This window comes from Erithacus rubecula (assembly GCF_903797595.1).
Source record: "Erithacus rubecula genome assembly, chromosome: 24".
NCBI classification, from domain to species: Eukaryota; Metazoa; Chordata; class Aves; order Passeriformes; family Muscicapidae; genus Erithacus; species Erithacus rubecula.
Window position 1 is genome coordinate 5,534,188 of NC_136676.1, and position 20,207 is coordinate 5,554,394.

Genomic DNA, 20,207 nt, shown 5'->3' on the forward strand with positions numbered 1-20,207 from the left:
GGTCCTCAGTTTGGCACTGTTCAGCAAGCAATTTTTCTTCTCCCATTTGTTCAAAAGGATCATTTTGTCAGTTATTTTCTGCTGTTCTTTGCTGGCTGTGAGAAAGAGAGGCTGGAGCCTCCATCACTGTATCTCCTCTCACACACATGCACTCAGCACGAGCACTTGTGCTCAGAAAGAAAATGCAGCCATGGAAGTAAATTTCCTCAATAATTCATGGGCTTTATAGCCCAGAGCAAATTATACCTTGGCTCTGTCATGAAATTCAGGCTGCAAATCCCTTTATAGCCAAGCTCGTTAACAATATAAGTAAAGTGCTACCTCTAGAATGGCTTTGCTAATTGATGCATTATAATCTTTGGAGAGTATTTAGTGGTAAACCTGCAGCATCCAGACTGAGGCATCACTGGGGTCTGGATACACGAAAAGTAAGAGAAAAAAATAATTTCCTTGTTTGTCTTGCAGTTGCCTTTGTCTGCCTCACTGGCCTCAACTAGCTCAGGTTTGGTTGCTTTGTTTTCTATGTGCATTTTGTCTTTATCAGCTGCAGTTTTTGAGGCACAAGGATCACTGCTGCTGCCAGCACAGATGAGTGGGACACTTGGACATGTGCAAAATTTCCTCGTTTATGGAACAAAATATCTCCACACTCTTGGCTGTCTCCTGGTTCTGATCCTAATCCTCTTTACCTGTTAGAACTCTTTTTTTGCTTAGGGAGGCACTGACTAATTTTGCTGCAAGTAGCAGAGGTTCTTTCCTTCACCCACAATTAAAATTCAAACTGCAAGAGAAGCCTTGGAATCCTTTTCAGAGCAGACGATGAAAACAAAGTATCACAGGGGAATTGTGCTCTAAAAACTGGAGAAGACAATAAATGTTTTATGAAATTCTACATCCTAAGGTCAAACTCAATGCATAAAAAAGGCTTAGGTGCAAACCCAGATTGCTGGGAAAACATTTTGTTCTGGTCAGTCAAAATTTAGAATGTAAAATGCCAGAGCCGCTCTTGTTTTATCTTACTGGAAGGAAAAAGGGGCCTGTAGAAAAGAATGCACTTTCAAAGATTTTTTTTTTTTAAATAACAAAGCTCGCCTTGGGCACTCAGAGAAAGAAGAAAATCAATTTCTATTTCAAACCTAGAAATGAATCTGCAGACCTGAATCTGCATTAAAGTGCTTAATTTTTACTCATTTTTTTTTACCCTGCTTTCCCAGGTAGCTCAAAAAGGAAACAAAAGAGAAGAGCTGGTATCGAGCTCGTATTTGTGGATTTTTCTCTTTCCGTCTCGGAGTTTCTGGCATGAAGCACTCCCTTGCACAAGTGAGGGCGCGCAGTCCCGAGGTGCCGGTGCTGCCCTGGGGTCCCCGCTCGGTGCCTTTGGCTGCCACATGGCCCGGGCTGCAGCGCAGGGGCTGCGGCGCTGCCTCTTCCTGCGCACATTGGCAGGGTGAGGAGCGGGCGTGGGCTGCGCTGTCACACTGAAACACGGCACAGTCAGAGCATGATGAACTTTGTGTGGGACACGAAGCGCAGCAAAAACCTCCCCATTGCCTCCCCCTCTGAAGGGGCGAACACGGAGAAGAAACTTGGGCAAAGTGTGAGATTCACAAACAGCCCCTGGAGCTCAGGTGCCTCCATCAATCCTGACCAGGGAAGATGCTGAGGGGAGAGAGGCAAGGCTCGCTCAGTCCCGGGGGCTGGAGGTGTTCCCTTCCCCACAGACCCTGCCAGGCTGCTGTGCTGAAGGTGGGAGAAGCTGCTCTGAAGGCAATGGAGCTGCGATAGCCGGCAGAGCAGCCAGCCATGATAACAAACTGCCCTGAGCGTTTGGGGAAGTTTCCCCCGCCCCTGGCGGAGCCGCCGGCTCCCAGCAGATGGGGGAAGCGAGCCGGAGTGGCCCCGGCGAAGGTCGGCTGGGCACGCTGCAAGGCCAGCACACACAGCAGCAATTACAGACACGGCGAGTATGTGGAGGAGAAAAAGGCATTATGCGTTTATTCCTTACTTATTTCACATATAGACCTTTCCCTCTTGATAAAAGGCTCACAGTACCTGCTGTAAAATACTGAAATTCAAATTACTTGGGCCATCTGGGAAATAAAAAAGTCTATGTTTGGTTATTTTCCACTGTAATAATGAGGAAAAAATCGGTGATAGTGAGTAGGGTTATCTCTCAATCAAGAAACATCCTGGAGTGTGACAGACTCCAGCTCTACCACAGATACCCTGGGCATCTAGATAGGTTTCAATGTCTCTGCCTCTATTTTCCATTGGAAAATGACTCTGTGATCCAGAGGTTTGGAAGGTACCTTTGGACCTCCCCTAATGCAGGGCAGCTTGCCCTGCCCACTGTGGCTCTGAATTTTCCAAGGATTCAGATCTCACTGCCCCTCTGGGCAACCTGTTCTACAGTCTGACCCCCCTTACACTGAAAACAGGTTTTTGGAATGGTGGAATGGAATTTCCTCTATTTGGGATTGTTCCTACTGCTTCTTGCCATGCAAGCTGGTGCCCAGTGAGAAAAGTCTGCCTCTGTCTTCTTTATACCTTCCCCCCAGGTATTTATCCACATTTATAGATCCCTCCTGTACCACCTCATCCTGAGGCCAAAGACTCCCAGCTTGCTCATCCTTCCCTCACACGTCAGATGCTTCGGTGCCTTAATCATCCAAATATTTAACTCCATCTTTTCTCCAACTTGTCTAAATCATCCAGGAATTTCCCTTGAATTCCAGTGTGCTGTTTAATGGATTTCTGCTGCCTGTGGGATGAAGAGCTGCAGAAAGCAGAGCGTGAAGTCCCCCGTGGCTGCCTGTGCCAGCTGGGCACAGGGGGACTGCAGGGCTGGCACTGCCATTGCATCACCTGCACAGCCAGGGATGTCACCACGGGCTGTGCCAGCGGCCACCAAGGCAAGGGGAGTGCCAAGGTGAAACCAGAGCAAGGTGAATCTCCCCTCTGTCCTCTGCTCTACACCAACTCTTTAATCACAAATGGAAAAGCTGCTGCAAAGCAGAAACAAGAAACGCAGCCTCCCTCCTGTTTGCACAGGGCTCTGGGGTGGAAGGTGCTACAGAAATACCCCTCCTTTGGGAGAACATGCTTTAGGAGCCCAGGAAATTGCCTGGATTAAAAAAAGAACACAAGGATCAATGCGTTTCCAGGCCAGAGGAGGAAGAGAGATTTCCCTTCTTTTAGTTTATCATGTTGTCACCAACAAGAAAACCATATTCTATCAGAGCTTGGCCTTGCTCCCCCAGGTTTCAATCAAAGTGGTCATTGATGAAGAATCTCAAGTGAACTGTAGCTAGAGATACTGTAAACCCACTGCTCAGTGCTGTGCCAGTAATGAAAATTCAAAGTTTCTCATTGATTCCTACCTCTTGATTTCCTAACATATCCCACTGTTTTAGGTACAAAACCTACACCCCAAAATCTCTAAGGTGCCAGGTAACACACATTAATGTCATTAAACAGCACACCAAAACCAGGATAAGGATTTGTGCATCAATGGAATTAGTTTGGTGACGTCTTCATCCACTTATAATTACAAATCATAAAAGTGCAAGTGTGTACATGTGTCTAATCAACAGATGGCTGTCACACACAGCCCTCCTTCCTGTCCCCTCCCATTTCTGTGACCAGGCCAGAACTTTCAGGTTCTCTTCCCTTTGTGACTCTGTGCAGTCACTCACCCATGGAGCTGTGGTTAATCCTGCACCCAAACTGGCTCCTTTGAGTCTGAAACAACATTCAGAGAAATGGAACTGAAATAAAGGGAGTGGGGCTGGGAGCAGACAGGCAGGGAGCTCTGCTGCCCCTGCAAGGAGTCTCTGCTCCCAAGACCCCCTCAGCTCTCAGTGCCACACAGAGTGCACAGGCCTGGCTTTAGCTGCAGCCAGGCTCAGCAAGTGCAGAAATAACCTGAGGCAGCCCAGGCAGAGCAGAACTCTGCCCTTGGCTCCTCTGTGCCAGCTTTCCCAGCAGTGCTGCCAATGTCCAGCCTCTGCTGGGCTGGGAAAATGCCACCAAACAGAAAACACAGCCAGGGGAGTCACCTCAGAGCCATCAGTGGCTGCTGTGGGCAGCAGGAAGGGGTTAAAATCCACCAGTCACCTGCTACCTCAGATGAGAAAACAGAAGAGAGTCATTGAGTTTCAGTCACATCCAGATGCTCAAAGTGAGAGATTAATAAATAATAAATAGGAGTAGCATCAATTACAAATGCCAAAGGGGGATGATGTCTCTGGATGCATTTCTGCTGACTGCTGCATATTAGGAAACCACAGAGTGCTTTTAGCTTTGACTCCAACATTAATTTTGGCAGTGGAAAGAGGTTTTATTAAAAGTACTGAAAATGTCATTCATCTTTATTTGTATTACATTTGTTACAAGGATTTAAACCCCAATATGGAACTATGGGGAGATGAAAAAATTGAAATGGACTCATCTGATCATAAAAATAAATGAAACTCTAAACATGTTTTAAATAGTAAGAAGTACATTTGAGTATTATATTTCTAATTCTGGAAGGTGGTACTGATATGGACTGTTTATCATGGCTTGTTTTTTCTCCAAGGTGTTCTTTTTGAATCCCTTACTAACTACATTATTTGTAGGCATGCTATGATGGTAGTCCATAATCCACAGAGGAAAAGTAAATTAAAGCTGGAAATGAGGAGAATTGAAACTATTCCATTATTATTCTTAAATATTAAATTCAAAGGAAACAAAACTATTCTTTGAAGTTCTACCCAGTAATCTAAGAGGTTCAAAATCCTGCTCTAAGTTCATTTACTCAAAACTACCTTTTAGTCTGTTTTATTTAAGTGCTAAATAGTGCATTGATAATGCTGGATCTTTTCTAGGATGTCCCCAAGCTGAAGCTAGTGGGGAATTTAAATTACTTGCAGACTAGGACCCCTAACCTGAAAACTGGATTTTTCAGCTGCAAATACAAAATTTGATAAAATAAAATTTAAAAACCCCTATTTCTGATGCAAATCCCTACAGACACCACTGTGGCAGAAATCACAAAAGTCCAATTGCCTTTGTGTTTTGTGGGATTGGCACAACAGCAGGGATGGAAGAGCACAACTCCACCCCAACACAAAACAACTCTGGGGCTCTGGAGCTGAGCTCTTGGAGGTGACAAATGTGCATTTCATGTTGCTCTTGGTGTAATGTAAAAGCTGATTTCCAGCTGTGACAGCTCTTGAGTAAAAATCTCTTTAATCAAGCATTGCATCTCAACACACAATAATCACCTACAAGTAGATTTTATTCTCAGGTCTGAAAGTGGATTGTTCAGGGAGTGAAAAGTTAAGAGATTTTTAGAGAACTCTGGGTTTTTATGGGTTTTCTTCCTAGTTTTGTGTTTGTTCATGATAATGTTATCACTGGTGAAAGGGGGTGGTTTATGTTATTTGAGTATATATTTTTTAATGTATTTCTTGACTCTTTGGAACTCCTTAGTTCAAATTTGTTTGTGTTTTAAGGTTTATAAAAATATTTCCCATCAAAATTATTTCTTCAATAAATATTTTGGCTTGACTAAGCAAAAATATACATGTAGAGGGGCTTATTTTTTCCCACTATATGTAATTGTATAAAAACTAAATTTCACATGCTGTTTATTTACTGAAATGTTCTTTCAGCCTCTGAAAATCCAACTGTGTTGGCTGTTTGTACTTTGTCAGTTGTCTTGAGCAGTGGCTTGAGAGATGTTACACCTGATAAAAGTTTTGCCTGGCTGCTTGGAAAAATGAATTTTATAAGCATGTTCTTTGTAACAGGTCCTCTCAAGGGCTTCACAGAATTACTGACAAATGGTTTGAGATTTGGGATATTTACTGTAACAGATCCCAAAGGTTACAAGGAAGTTCTCTTTTTTAGTAAATTTAGAATCCAGCCAGCCCCTGGCTGGAAGGACATGAACTTCCAGAGACAGAAAAGCAGAGCTTGGCTCAAGTTCTTTCACTCTGAGCAGCAACTGAACTGTGTTTTGCTTGGTCCCAGTACATCTTCCCAAATAAATATTTATTTTTGGAGTTTGGGATGTAACAACCACTGAACCTACTCACTTTATTACCTACTGCAATTCAATTAATGCATACTGAGCTTCCCAAGCACACCTCAACCCTCTCCTCTCTGGCAATTCAGCTTTGTTTGACTTCACAGGGATTCTCCAAGTGGTACCAGTCCCCTGACCATGAACAGTTTTGTTTTATAACTGCATTTTTGTTTCCTGGATTCTGGAATTTTGCAGCAGCACTGAAGTTCTCCTTCAGCTGCAGTTCAGGCTCTTTGAGAGAACAGAAAAGGTTGGCAGCAGCTTCCCTAGGACACACAGCTGAGCCCACATTCCCAGACTGCTCTGTCAAGGATGGAGGAATGGGATGGAAGCTCCATGGCAATCTGACACACAGCAAGGTGAGCATTTGCTTGTTTTTGAAGGTATTTCAAACTTCACCACAGGTCAGGTGTGTCTGACATCATGGAAAGTTTAGCAGCCAGGCTGAATTCTCAATGTGCATTCTAAACTCCCAGCATCTCCTGGGTCCCAGTTGTTTTTCTGCTTGTTGCTCAACAAATCCCTTGAGGAAAGTCCCTTTAAATAGGGAAATATGAGGCTTTAAATGGGGAAATATGAGGCTTCAAGCTTTTACTCAAACTGCTTGATCAGCATTCATGCAACCAAATGTTACCTGCTTAAAGCAGGACCTGCATGTGTGCAGTTGGTTGGGTGTGTTTATAGATGTGTGTAAACACAGAGCAGAATCTGATTCCTAAGATGATTATAACAATTCCCTTTGTTGCTATAATATTATTTTCCAAAAGCAATAAAGAACTTTCAAATGCCAAGCTACAGTTTGCAAGTTTAAAGGTACAGCAAAAATGTAAATTCACAACAAATACCTGAGTACAAAGGAAAACCAGAATAATCCCCAGCACATGGAAAAGAGCTCTGACACAATTCTGACTTTAGGAAAAAAGGACTCAGAGCTATTCTTCTGGCTCTCTCAAGATGGATTTGTATAAACAGAATTTTAAAAAAGGAGAATTGGTGTTTGTTAAGTGCATAAGCATGCTCAGACCAACCTCAAGACACCTGTTTATGCTTCAAGGCTGGAAGATGGAAAACCAGGAAAGTTCAGAACAGAGTTCTCCCAGCATAGAATTTTGTGCTTTGTTGGACAAGTATCCACACAGATTACAAAATTCTGTGTTTGTGTCACACTGTAGGATTGTATCACAATATAAAATCAGGTGTTGACTGTGAGGAACAGTAGATCCAGGTTCAAGCAACTCCAACATTTCATCTCCCTTCTTTCCATAAAGTGATGGATGTTGGTGGCTAAATAATTTCACATCATTCTGTATCAGCTTCCTATGTCTAAGACAACAGTATTTGTATTTTTTTGGCTTTGGAAAATGCTTCAAGTTCTGCCAAACATAGAGACTAGGAATAAATTTGTATTATTGTTGGAGTCAGAGAGACCTGTGGCATTGATTTTTTCAAATGGGTCATAAGGGAATAGGAGAAAGGTTTATCCCTGGAAATGAAAGCACCTCCAGCCATAATTTGTGAGAAAACAAGCCTAGAATTTCTGAGAAAACAGGACTAGAGATAATGCTTTTTCAAGGACATGGAGCCCAGTGTGCCCTGTTCCAATTCTGCCCCTGTTGAGGGTGAAATATTCAAAGACAATCATACAACAGACATGATTATTACATTCCCAGGAGCACATCCAGGACAGCTCTGGGCCTTCACAACTCTGCTGCTTCACTTACACAGCAATGGATTTTTCCAAAGGATTTTGAAGTGACTTCCAAAGTCTCTCAACAATTCTGAATTAACTGTCCTTGAACCCATTTCACACATAACCCATCCTGATCCTGACCAGAAGAAAGGAATTCAGGAACATCTCCCATGACTGCATCAGTTAGGAACTCAGCTGGATGGACTTTCCTAACTGACACAAAGACTCAGAACCTGCTCCCCTCACCTTAAAACATTGTCAATTATATTCTCTGCAGACTAACACAGTTTTGCTAATTTTATGCCATGTTCTCAGAAGTGTTTAAAATAACTCTTTTGTTCCATAATAATAGGGAAACTGAAAGAAACTGTGAGAATGCAGAATGTAACTAAGGAGACTGAGCTACTCCTACTTTTTGCTCTGCCTGGCCCCACTGAGGATTTCTATTCCTTTTGCTTTTACTTATTTATTTTTTCTAATGAATGATCTTAATATTCTGCTACCTGGGTCCTTCCTCAGAAGGTAGCAGTGATGATTGTCATCTAATTGTTAAAGAAGTGGCAAATAACAGCAGGTTGGAACAGCTCTGAATAAGGTTTTAAAAAATAAAACAATAGTTAAAAAAAAAAAAAAAAGAGTTCTGAATAGATTCAGGATTGAAGCACAGCTGAAGTTTAGACATTGTATAAGCTTCCTTTAATTTTGGTGCAATGTCAGGAGAAATGAGAGTTCTGCTTTGCTTTAGGGACCAAACAGAGAACTTCAAACTAATTCAGAATCACCTGAGTGTCTCCTTGGCTCTGTCCAGGGTTCACAGCCATGAAAGGATTCAAAGGCAGACACAATGCTATGGAATGGGAACTGCTGGGATTCTGCAGTAGCAGGTGGGGCTTTGAGGCAGTCTATTAAAAACATTTATCTGAGCTGCAAAGAAAGGAGGCAAACCAAAAGAATTTCTTACTTCAGCAGTATTCTTACCCCATCTGAGGAGCTTTGCAGTTTTGAGAGGTGCTGATTTTTCAGCCTTTTGTAGAAAGGATAATTTATACCTGTTTGGTGACACTTTGTCTCTCAGAGACCAGGAGCATCTTGATTTACCATAAGAATCATGCAGTAGTTTCACTCAGGTAACAACATGTAAATGTTGATTATAACAATGGTATTTGTATGCAAAAATTAATTACTTTAGGAAGGGAAATTGTCCAAAGCTTCACCTAACTCAGGATGCTCCCTACAAAGGGGTTAATGCCAGCTGATTGAGAAAAAGGTGCAAGAAATTTTGCAATGGAGAACTATGGAGCAACCTTTCTACAGAGAGGTTTTCTGTAGCTCTAACCCAGCTGTAACTTCAAAGTGGACTGACAAAAAAATTAAAATTGCTTTGATTAATTATCTATACCAGATCTTCAAGTATTCAAGGGTATTTTCAGCTAAACTTTTAGTTATAAACAATATTTTTGCAGTGTATAGAGACAGTTAAACATATCTGGTAAGTCCACTTAATTTTGGTGATTTACACATTCATCAACAGTACAAACTACAGCAGTTCATGGATCTGTGTAAAAAAATTACGATTAAAAATGAAAAATCATTTTAAAAATAAAATATATTTTAAAAATAAAATAAAGATAATGCCTGTACAGCAGCTTCCAGCACAGGATTATATGAGGACAGCAGAATAAACCACCCTGTTGCACACAGCAAGGTGGAATTCTTCTGCCAGGTTTTAAAATGCAGCAAAACTGATTTGTCCAGTGAGATTTATAAACCAAAGGCCACCCACCCCACCTGGAACAACCTCTCCAACCATCTCCAGTGCTCAGGATCCCTCCCCATAAGAACAGTGCAACTGCTCAATCAAACTTCTCACTGGAGAAAGAGAATTGAGTGTCACTGGATCAGAAACAGGAACTATTGCAACAGCTGGATTTTTTACAACAGAATAGGTGTGGTGAAAGCACTGGCTGTGTGGAAATGTGATAAAAACATTTCTGATGCACTTCCCTTACCCAAATTCCATGGATTTGGAGACATGGCAGAGCACAGACCTGTGGAGAGAAATTCCCTTTAGTTCTTATGAAACAGAGAATGGATAAAAATTAGAATGCAAGGGGAAAAATACAGATTTCTAGGAGAGGATGGGATCTCAATGTGTGTTTTATTAAAAGAAAAACCAAACCATGTTTAGTTATTAGGATTGCACCACTGGTAAAAGCATGTAAGGAGGAAAAGCAGTGTCTGTATGGTAAGAATGTGCAATGGGATAAAAACATGCATGTTAAAGATATCATTCATAATGATGTAATTTTGGATATAATTAATTCACACTGCAACTAGTCCAATAACAAAATCTCAATGCAGCTGTTTTCTCAAAGAAGCAAAATGTGATTTACTATTTGCTATCAATCTCAGAATGTTATTTTTGTTCATCACACAGATTTTTTTTTTTCTGTATGATCCAGTGCTAGCTGAAAATTTTCTACAAAATCTCACAAGATTGAGAAATTTTTCTTTGTAAAACATGGATTTTTTCTTTTCTTTTTTAAATCCTTTATGTATAGTATCCTTTTTGCCTAATGTACTAAGTGGTCATTCTTTTCCACATAAATGGTGTTACTCCCAAAAGGATATTTTAATCTCTGCTAAGCCTAAAAGCAATCTCTAACTAAAAAAATATTAAAATAATAAAAAAAAATTACCTACTATAAATCTCACTTAGATTTAATGACTAAAATATTGTGTGTAACTGCTTTTGAAATCTGTAGGCAACTTTGCAAATATCTAATAAACTTGTGGTGTTTCTTAAGCCCTTAGATTTAATCAGTATTTTCCAGATGGGGATGCTGGATGAATCTCTAGCCTCAAGAACATTGACATCCCCATCTGCATACAATGTGGTTCCACAGATTTTAATAGGATAATTCCTGTCCACATTTCAGGGGTGGAACAGAAATTTCCCCATGGTTACTGAAAAGAATATTAGCAATTTAGGACAGTAATTCAAGAATAATTTATTCTAATTTCAGTAAATTTCTTGTTTTGTTATTGGTAAATCTCAAGGTGATGAATTAAAGCTTTAGTACATCATAAAAGTTATTTCAAAACAAACATTTGATTATTATAAATCAAAGGCTTAACCACACCAGGATCTAATAGTTTTTCATAACAACCTGAATAATAGCCAATCCACTTTCCTACAGTTTAATTGGCAAACCTGCTCTTTCTTTTTCTAATTAAAGGTAACCACACCTCCCTTCAGAAAACATGACAGAAGGAACACTTTGGTTTAAATTTTAGGGAAGCAAGAATCTACTGGGGGAAGAGTTTACAGGGAAAAAAATTGGCCTCTTTAATATTTTTTGTTGTGTTTTGTGGGGTCTTTTGTTTATTTTATTACAGTGTATTCGTGCTGGATAGGTTTTAATTGAAAATTGGCTATAATGTTGTGGGTTGTTTTACTATAAACCTATTTTGGTTGCCAAGCAATCTCACCTTTTAGCGAGGTATAAACAAATATTGGAAAAAAACCCCCAGATTTAGATCTGTGATAGGAGGAAAAGTGATGCAATACTGTATCTCTACTTACTTTTCAACATTAATTAGGTTTCAGTATATGAGTTCTGGTGGGAAATGATTCCATTTTGGGAACATCTCTCCTGCCTGGTTTACATGACATCCCGTCTGCAAGACAGAAATTGCAATTTTTATGCTTCCTTATATTTTTTTTTCCTACTTTCTCTTTCATGCCAACCCTTCCAGAGCAGTGATGGATGCTGTGAGAAAAATATGAAAAGAATGCTCTGGAAATTTGGGCTTTGTGACTACCTTTATAAGCAAAGCTGCCAAAAAAAAAAAGGAAGTTTTAAGCCACAGAATTGCTACTTGTTAAGATCCTGAGGGAAAGATCACAGAATTACAGATTTATTAGAGTTGGAAGGAGATCACCCTGGCCAAGGCAGAGTCACCTGGATTAGATGGAATAATTTCAGTGGTTCTGAACAGCGTGAGGGGGTTTGGATGGCTCCGGAAAAGGAGACTGCACGCCCTCCCTGCCACCCTCATGGAGAGAAGCTCTTCCTCATGGCGAGGCGGAACTTCTGGTTTAGTTTCCAGTCATTTCTGCTCGCCCTGTCGCTGGGCACCGCTGAGGCGTCTGGCACCATCCTCTGACACCCCCCGGAGATATTTTTATTCATTATGAGATCTCTCCTCAGCGTTCCCTGCCCAGACTAACCAGGCCCAGCTCCCGCAGTCTCTCCTCACTGATGATTTGAAGGCATTTAGCGCTTGCCAGCCTCTTGCGAGCAGCATTTTAAGGCCTGTGGCCTCTCCCGCCCTTTCCCGCTCGGCGGCCCGGAGCGCTCCCATTTAACGGGGTGTGCAGGCTCTGCCTCTCGCAGCCCTGAGCTTAAACACCATTCGTGGGCTCTATTTCGTGTCTTTTTGTTCCCATCCGGCTCTTTCAGACTTGTTTTCGGCCTGCAAGGCAGCCGCCATCCCCCCGCACGCCGCCCGCCCTCGCCCTTTGTTCGCTGAGGGGAGGGAGCGCGCGGGAGCGCGGGCGGGAGGCGGGAAGCGCGCGCCCGCCGCCAGCGTAAGGGGCCGAAGGGCGTTGCCCGCGCGGGAGCGCGCGCCGCGAGGCTCCCGGGAGCGCGCACCGCCCGCCCTCCCTCCCGGCCGCGCTGGGCGGGTGCCCGGTGGAGGCGGCGGAGCCTCCGGTGAGGCTCGCGGCGGCCGGGGCTGTGCGGGGCCAGGGAGGGGCGGCGGAGCCTCCGGTGAGGGGCGGCGGGGAGCGGCGGGGCTGCGCGGGCCGGGCCGGGGCGGGGTGGGAGCCGAGCCGGGGTTTCCCGGGCGGGCAGCACGGGCGGGGCGGAGGGAGGAGGGGAAGGAGGGGAGGGAGGTTCGCCGCGCCCAGGCTGCCGCTGCCCGATGGCTGCGGGGAGCTGAGCGGGCTGAGGAGGAGTCGAGACCCAGCGACACCCCCTCCCCCGCGGATCCCTCCTTCCCGCTCGCCTCTGCCGCCTTCCCCGGGACCCGCCGGGCGCAGCGCGGGCGGCTCCCCCGCTCCTCCTCCGCCGCCTCCTCCTCCTCCTCCGCCCCCCTTCCCTCCCCAGGCCGGCGGGACGCGGGCAGGACCGCGGGCGGCGGACGGACCGGCCCGGTTCATGAGCAGCGGCCGGGAGGGCAGGTAACCGTGTGAGGGGGTGCGGGGAGGGCGGGGGTCCCTCAGAACGCGTTTCCCGCCCGCCGAGCCCCGGCCGGCCCCACCCCGGGGCCATCTTCCCTCGGCTCCCTCTCAGCCCCGCTCCTTCCCCTCCCCCGCGCTTCCTCCTCCTGCCGCACTTCTCCTTTCCCTCTCCTTTCCTCCGCTGTCCTCCCCTTCCGCCGCCGCACCGGGGACCCCCCCGGGCCGCCGCCTCCTCATCGGCCCCGTTCTCGGCGACCCTCGGTATGGCGGGGTTGGAAATAGCCCCCCTCCCCCGCGCTTCCCACCTCCTCGGGGCTCCAGCTTCCCCTAAAAAAGAAGTGTGTTTGTAGCTGGAGGAGGAGGGGAAAAAGGTGGGGGTGGGACTGATTCCCTCTCGAAGGCTTCCAGGCGAAAAGGGAGGAGACCTCGGATCTTGCGGGGTTCCATTTTTAATTATAATTACGCTGTAGTGGTCTCTGCTAGACGGTTCTGGGGTCTTGTCTTAAGCCACAAAAGGCGAGTTTCCCCAGCGATCCAGCCGACAGAGGAAATATTTGGAGAGAGATTCAAGGGAGGAGGAAAAAAAAAAAAAAAAAAGCAATGGTGTGGCTGCTGTAATGGTGGAAAACTGATTAAGAGGAGCCGGGGGTGAGACAAACAGGGTAAGGCTGCTTCCAGCACCGCCAGCCAGCCGAGGGCTCGCAGATGGGGCTCATGCTGGGTGTGCTGGGCGAGGGAGGGGTAGGGAAGGTTTTGTTCTCCTTAGAACCGGAACCGAGGATGGATTCAAACCGCATTTTTGTTCCCCCATGTATTACGGTGCTGCATATTTTTGTGTGCCCGTAGCAGCGATAACGAAGATCATGGAGGGTGTTTGCTACAATAGAAAGATGGAGTTTTTCCTCCTTGGAAATGCTGTTTAAAATAATTGTTTCGATTCCCGGCTTTTTATCGAAAGGATTTCAGCATTATTATTATTTTTTAATCTATGCAAAGGATATTGAACGTGTAGGATTTTTAATCCTACAGCTTTGTAAGGAACGAAGATGTGTAAAGCCTTGCATGTAAATATGAAAGAGATGAGGCGTTTTATTAACAAAAAAATCTTGTCCAGAAGAAAATCAGGATGATGTAGAGGTTGTTGTAAGATGTCAATTTATCATTCCTGAAGATGAACTGAAATTTTAACGAATGTGATATTTCATTATTCTCTAACAAAGTCATGGCTGGGACTCGTTTTAAACCAGGCATCCTTTCTAGGATGTGCCACGTTATTATGTATTGTCTCCAGAGGAGGAAATAGGAGGAAAGCACTGTAAATGTAAAGCTTAAATGATTATTCAAACAGCTTTTGAGAACAGTTGGCTCAACTCGGAGAGGTGATTTAAGACTGAAAAAATTAAACGTTTTGCTGCCGTAGGATATCTGCACCTAATCGTGGGAGATTTCTCCCATATTTTAAGCTGATGTGGGCACGAGGATGTGAATCGAGGCAAAATGCTGCCGATGTGTATGTGAAATACGTGTGAGGAAACGAAGATGATACGTTAATACTTCCATCCGTCCCTAAATGTGATAGATCCGAGTTTATTTCTCTTCCTTGTGTGCTTGAGGAGAGGAGAAGGAGAAGGGGCGATAATAGTGTGGTTGTTTTGGTGGCTGCAGATTAGCCAGGGTGTCTGTTTGATTTTCTTTTTGCTGTGAATGAATGGATCTCTCTGTGCCTGGGCCCAGTAGCTGCAACAAGATGGCGTTTGCAGCAAGGCAGCTCTCATTTTTCAACTCCTCCTCACCCCAGCTTTGCCAAACTAGATCTTATTTCGTAATTGTGTTTTAGATTTACTTTCTCGTTCTCTTTGCTTTCTTCTCTTCTGGGGTGGGGGTAGGAGGAGCATTTGGAAGATTGCTGCGAGAAATCTGTGGGGTTTTTTGGTTTTTTTTCTTAATTTTTGTGAGCTCCTCCAGATAGGAACTAGGTGGGAGGAGTAAATAGTTTTATTGAAATATTCACACAGGCTCTTAAATGAATAAAGGAGTGACACAATTTTCATTTTTACCTTGCACTGTCTGCTTAATACCACCAAAATGTTCTTGTCTTTTATTAAGCCTGTTGCTAAAAACCAGTTTTTAAAGAGAGAGCACAGGTACATAAAGGCTGCTGAGCCGTGGCTCTCTGCTGGCCAGGTAATCTCAGATCAGAGCCTGTGCAGACAGGTGTCTGTCTGTGACACAAAGGAGTCTCCTGTCTGCTTCAGAACACTCCCAATTTGTGGAGGGTTTAAGGCTGCTGCTGACCCAGAATTACTGCCATCCTCTGGATAACTGTTCTTTTAATGGGCAGGAATAAGAAAGGCTTGGGGGATGTTAAAACAGCTCTGTGTCTGAGGAGTCTGCTTCAGAACGACATTACAAATTCTTAAAGCCTTTTTATGTGTGGTTTTTAGTACCTTTTAAGAAAAATGGACTTTTGGTTTGTAACTCCTGTGATATTTCACTATAGTGCCAAACTCCTTAACTTTGGTAGCCTAAATAAAATAGCTTGGTTAATATTTGATATACTGGACTCAAGCTTAAAACAATATACTTCCCAGTAAGAAAAATAAGAAATGCTTGTTATGTCTCCTGTATTCAAGTGACCTCCAAACCTTTGATAATATCAAACATTTTAGTACTGTTTATCTATTACTTAATGTATAATCAGTTGTTTGTTAGTTTATTGTAGTAACCCAGCTGTAGCTCATGCAGAAGGGAGCTGGGAAGCAGCAGAGCTGATTTTCAGTTGAGGTTGTTTTTAAATAAAAAAAAAAAAGCTGGAATTAGCTGAATGTATTTTACTTCTCTTTTGTTTCAGGAACATTTTTTTTCTTTTTAACTTAAGAGTTCTGTCCAATAAACTGTTAGTTCCATTTGATGTTCATGTCCCGTTAAATCTGAAATTACTTGTGCAATTTTTTTGTTACTACTACTTTGGCCTTTTAGTACAGGATCAGAAAGGAGCAGAGTGAAGTGAGATTCTCTTTTGGGTAAGATAAATTACATTTATCCTTGTTGAGTCCTTGCAGCTGCTAAGTCAGTACGTAGCAGGCATTCTAGCATGAAATCTTTGACAACATGGTAAATTAAAATTCCACAGGAAATCTTAGCAGAACAGTATTTTAAATCACCTCCATGCCTCATGGAAATGTGAAGATGCTGTATGTGGACTTAATGGGAATTCTTGTGTAAGTAATCAATGAAATTCTGTATAATCAAGGAGTGGATAGAATTTTGTGTAGCATAATCTTAATATCATCCCAGCAGAAACACTCCACAGCTGTTAAAAATTTTTAAAACTTGAACCATTAAACTAGTTCACTTAGAATAAGAAAATCCTTCAACTAATGCAATTTCAAGGCCCTTTAATTATAGTAGAAATATATATTGTGTTTGTAGGATGCCTTTTCCTGTAATGAAGCAAGATGTTGGCTGCTCTCTGTAACTTCCTGGTGCCTTGGAGGCTTCGATTTGGTCATGTGGAAAACAACTAAACTGCTTCTTCTTAAATAGTAACTTAGTTATGATTTCTCAATCCCTGTGAAACCAGATGCCAATTCATCTGAAACTTTTGTTGTTTTTGTAGATTCCTAGCAGGCCTGGAGCTGTGGTTGGGGATGTTAAACAAGTGTTGGGTTCAGCTGGTTTTGTAGTTACTGCAATAAAAGGTTGGAGTTGTTGGTGCTCTGTGAAACCAGCTGTAGATTTGTCTCCTCCACACAGGGCTCAGCTCATGTTCTAGGCACTGAATTGGATTAAATTCTTACTGTCCATGGATTTTGGCTCTCAGCATTAGTGGATTGGTAATTGATATTCTCAATTTTAATATCCAGTTTTAGCCATATGCTGCACCGTATTGTCTCAGCAATTGCATTCAGCGCTGCTTTGTTAGGAGCCAGTTGGAATGGGAAATTTGGCATTCCAGTTGTTGAATTACCCTTAGGTGAGTTGTCCTTGGAGTTTCTAATGCCTGTGGTCATGGCAGAATTTTAGATGAGGTCTTCTTTTTCTTTTTTTTTTTTTTTTAACAGGATTTTACTGGTTATGTGGCAAAAAAAAAAAATAACCTTGAAAGCAGCTTGCTTGCATTAATGAAATGTTTCTTAAGCATGTGACTGAAGATAAAGTGGGCATTTTTTGAAGGGAGTCTCTTGGTTGCTGCAAATGCAGACTGAAAATGAAAAGAATACATACTCCATTCAAAATGTTTTTTTTCTCCCCACTGATAAAGTTGGAACTAGTATTAGCCAAGGTCATGATAAAAAACAAAAATACCCCCAAGCCCCTATGTTTCTATTTAACATAGTGTCTCAATTTATTATTTCTTCACAGGGTGTCCAGTGTGCTGGGGACTTTGTGAGTGTGGATTTGTTTTTCACCAAACAGAAATATATGCAGAATCCATAGATACTTGAGCCAACTGGTAGTTGAGCAGAGCATTAAGAGGTTTTTAAAAGCTTTGAGCTGGCTATGAGCAGTACCTTTACTTGAGATGCCAAAATAATCAACATAAATTACTGTGAAAGGCTTCCTAGTACAAAGATATGGACACTCCAAGATAGGTTTTGAGGCAGAATACTGCATTTTTAGTAAAATAGTAGAAGATTTCTGAGTAGAGAGAAAGGAGATGGCTAGCCTTGGAATAGAAATACACATGTAAAAATAATTTTGTGAACATAAAAATCACATCTTCTTGGCCCCTTTTTTAACAGCTGGCCTTCTAAAATGAGTTATTTACAATTAATATCTTGTAAGAGTATTCATTTATATTAAATACAAATGAATTAATGTATGAATGCATTAATACTTGTCCACTGCATTTATTGGAGTGCTGTAGAACACATTAGGATTTGTTAGTGTGTTGAAATACAATGGAATATTTCTGCCTGTCTGGAGGGTTTGGGTGTACTGGTTACAGAGGGTGATGTTTGCCTTGCCCAGTGTATTCTTAGAAATGCAGGAATTTTCTGTCTTGAACCCAGCTAGGAGTAATGACAATATTCTTGGTGCCATCTGGAAGCAGCTAAGATGTGGTGTTGCTTGCTATGTATATCTTACTCTCCCTTTTAGTGGGGGTGCTGGAATTAGATGCCTACATGGGAATTTTTTTTTTATGTGTTAGCCAAAAAAAAAAAATTACTTTTCTGGGGATATTATGGAAGTGTAATTTGTAAGGAGCCATTGAAATAATAACTTCTAAATTCTCTCCAGGATTTTCAGTGCTGGCTTAAAGTGGCAGAAAATAAGGATATATCCAGGTGTTACACATTGACCTGGTTATTGATATTTAGGGGTGGACACAGGAATAAAGGCTTGAGAAAGCAGTTCAAAAGCAAATCTTGAGATATTGCTGGATTTAAGTCTTGTTAAAATCTGATCAAGTAACTCCAGCAGGTTTAAAATTGGAATCCTTTGGAAGGTGTTGCAGACATTTTGAAGACTTGCCTTTGAACTAATGAATATATTCCCTCTGTCACACATTCCATGGTAACTAAGAATTGTTGAAAACAAAGTGTTTTTATCATGAAGGGAAGACCTACAGTAATTTCTGCATTTGATGGGACTGAAGGGTTAAAATTTGATCTTCCTGTGCTGTGTTTTTTTTGGAATCTTAATAATGGATAAGTGAAAATGAGGCTGAAGACCTGAGCAAGGTGATCTGAGGGAGCTGAAAGGAGACAAGCTGTAAGGGAGCTCTGTAATTGAAGGTGGTAAAGATAGGCTAAACCTTGGAGTTATTTTCATAGATGGTATTTAGAACTTGATGAGGCAAAAATTAGTAGCATAAAATACATTGAAGGGAAAGAAGCTGATAAAAAAATCTAGTTGCCATTTTAATGGAAAATATAGTTCATTTCTCTAAGTAGTTTACCTGAAACTGCTTCATTAAAAATGAGTATATTAATTTGTGGAGGTAGAATATCAGCTTGTCAAATCACTGCAATTTCTGAAGGTTCTCTGTTTAGAAGAGAAATACATTCTAGATGTTATAAGGATTAATTGAATTGTGTATAGTTAATTTTTTTTCTGTGTGTTCCTACCTTGATCTGAAGAAGGTTTGCCTACAATTTCATGCCAGTTATGTTTATCATGTTTTTTTTCAGATGAGAATATTTTTGATGTCTTCTTGAAAATTGCAGTAATGCCTGCCAGCACTCCCCAAAAAAAGAAAATATTAATTATCTGTAATTAGATAGATTAGATAATTTTTTGTAGCTTTATGTAACGTGGTCCTATATTCAAAGCTATGTATAGATTTTTGTCACTATTTTAAGCTTGTTCTTTTTTTCCCCCAGCAAAGGGAAAGGAAAAAAAAAAAAGTAAAACAAAAATACTTCTCTTTGGAAGCTCAGAACTCCATCCAAACTCCTGCATACTGAAAGTAGGTTTAGGGAATATTTTATCAGCTCAGATATCAGTGCTGATTTGGTTCATCCTCTTTACAAAATCAAACTGTGCTGGAGATGAGGGAATAAAGAAGAAATGTCAAGGCTTTCTGTATGACTTTGAGACAGGCAGCTGTGGGTGTTGGCCTTCACTGACAGGAAAGGGATGCCTTGTCTTCTGTTCCTTGTTTTGTCTTCTGTTACAGTAACCTTAATTACAGCAGCTGATGCCAGTTATTTTCTTTCTTAAAGAAAAAGAGTTTCTGCTGTACTGTTCATTCTGTACATCTCGATTTTCTTACTGCATTTCTGGGTTTTTTTTGCCTGGTTGGGTTAGATGCAGGGAACCATCTTAAAAGTCTTCTCAGGCACATGTGCTTTGTGTTTATCCTGCCATTTCAGGATTTACTAAAATCTGTCAATAAATAGAGGTTATCTAAAATTACTTGCAAAACCATGAAGTTATTTGACAAGCTGAGTGGGTTTTGTTTAATTTTTGTGAAACATTGAAATTTCCAGCACTGATCTGACAGAAGAATCCTTAATTGTGTGCCTCAAAATTGGAATTTAATTCCAAAGGAACAGAAATACACATGGCCAGTATTAATGGGGTGTTCCTCACTGTAAGGACTTTCTGACTGGCACATCTGTGCTAACATGGGATATTTTCCCAGATTTCTTTTCCTGGGGCTGACTGGGCAGGATGGTGAGTTTACAGATGTTGTTGGAGATCACATGTCCTGTCCAGATGTGCCTTGCAAGCTTGGGGGTGTTACTGTCCTTCTGTAATCTGTGGGAAACGTGGCTTTCTTCTGGAACTGGAGAAATTAAATCTCT

General features: G+C 42.1%; 1 protein-coding gene and 2 long non-coding RNA genes across 13 annotated transcripts in view; 2 read left to right on the forward strand and 1 right to left on the reverse strand.

Moving 5' to 3' along the window:
* The first annotated feature begins 3,439 nt into the window (after positions 1–3,439).
* On the forward strand, positions 3,440–7,692 carry LOC306812007. Its single transcript, XR_013776776.1, has 2 exons — positions 3,440–6,432; positions 7,128–7,692. It is a non-coding gene; the product is annotated as an uncharacterized lncRNA (long non-coding RNA).
* A 1,000-nt stretch (positions 7,693–8,692) lies between these two features.
* Positions 8,693–13,297, reverse strand: LOC306812082. Its single transcript, XR_013776791.1, has 4 exons — positions 13,257–13,297; positions 11,350–11,444; positions 9,773–9,811; positions 8,693–9,318 (listed from the first exon to the last, which is right to left on the reverse strand). It is a non-coding gene; the product is annotated as an uncharacterized lncRNA (long non-coding RNA).
* GNB1 (G protein subunit beta 1) overlaps positions 12,337–20,207 on the forward strand; it is a 34,153-nt gene continuing 26,282 nt past the window's right edge. For 6 of the 11 annotated variants that reach the window (XM_079326353.1, XM_079326349.1, XM_079326348.1 and 3 more), the window contains exon 1: positions 12,626–12,951. The gene's annotated coding sequence lies outside the window, so the exon portion shown is untranslated. Of the gene's footprint in view, positions 12,539–12,625; positions 12,952–13,345; positions 13,614–20,207 lie in introns of those variants that run through there. The other 5 variants (XM_079326345.1, XM_079326351.1, XM_079326350.1 and 2 more) reach the window with 5 other exon arrangements.